Source organism: Stegastes partitus, unplaced genomic scaffold (genome assembly GCF_000690725.1).
Source record: "Stegastes partitus isolate 25-593 unplaced genomic scaffold, Stegastes_partitus-1.0.2 Scaffold599, whole genome shotgun sequence".
Classification (NCBI taxonomy): Eukaryota; Metazoa; Chordata; class Actinopteri; family Pomacentridae; genus Stegastes; species Stegastes partitus.
In genome coordinates this window covers 374454-375013 of record NW_007578330.1, presented here as the reverse complement: position 1 = coordinate 375013, position 560 = coordinate 374454, and the positions used below count along the sequence as shown (strand labels likewise).

At 43.6% G+C, this 560-nt stretch overlaps 1 non-coding gene across 1 annotated transcript; it reads left to right on the top strand.

Moving 5' to 3' along the window:
* trnay-gua (transfer RNA tyrosine (anticodon GUA)) lies at positions 1-82 on the top strand. The gene is given in 2 exon segments: positions 1-34; positions 50-82. It is a non-coding gene; the product is annotated as a tRNA-Tyr (tRNA).
* Positions 83-560: the final 478 nt, after the last annotated feature.

Below are 560 nucleotides of genomic sequence, written 5' to 3'. Positions count from 1 at the left end.
TCGATAGCTCAGTTGGTAGAGCGGAGGACTGTAGTGGCTGCACATAGTGATCCTTAGGTCGCTGGTTCAAATCCGGCTCGAAGGAGTGACATTTTAAGCACCAAAATAAGCAAAATCCATCACAACAATAAGGAGACTAAAGTTGCTCGCTACCTTCTGATAAAGAGTCAGATATCTTTACATCTTCCCCTCCTCCTATAACTCTCCAAAGTAGAACTGGGACGCTCGATGTCTCACTGTTCCTGTAACTTTCCAAAGCAAGCAGTTTGATGTTCACTTTATCTACAGCTAAGATTCTTACAAGTATCTTAAAGGCTGAGCTCACGCCACAGGAGTTTTAAAAGCCACACACAGAACTGATTCTGAAATGTGGTTGCACACATAATGAGTAACTGCTCTCCAGTCCACGTGCTACAAGGTTGACCAGATGAATTTTACTTGGTAGCAGAGGACTGTCGTGGAACTGTCAGGCATCCTTAGGTCGCTGGTTCAAATCTGGCTTGAAGGAGAGACTTTTAAATAAAGGAAGGATTCAAAAACAGTCCTCGGTACACAGAAGA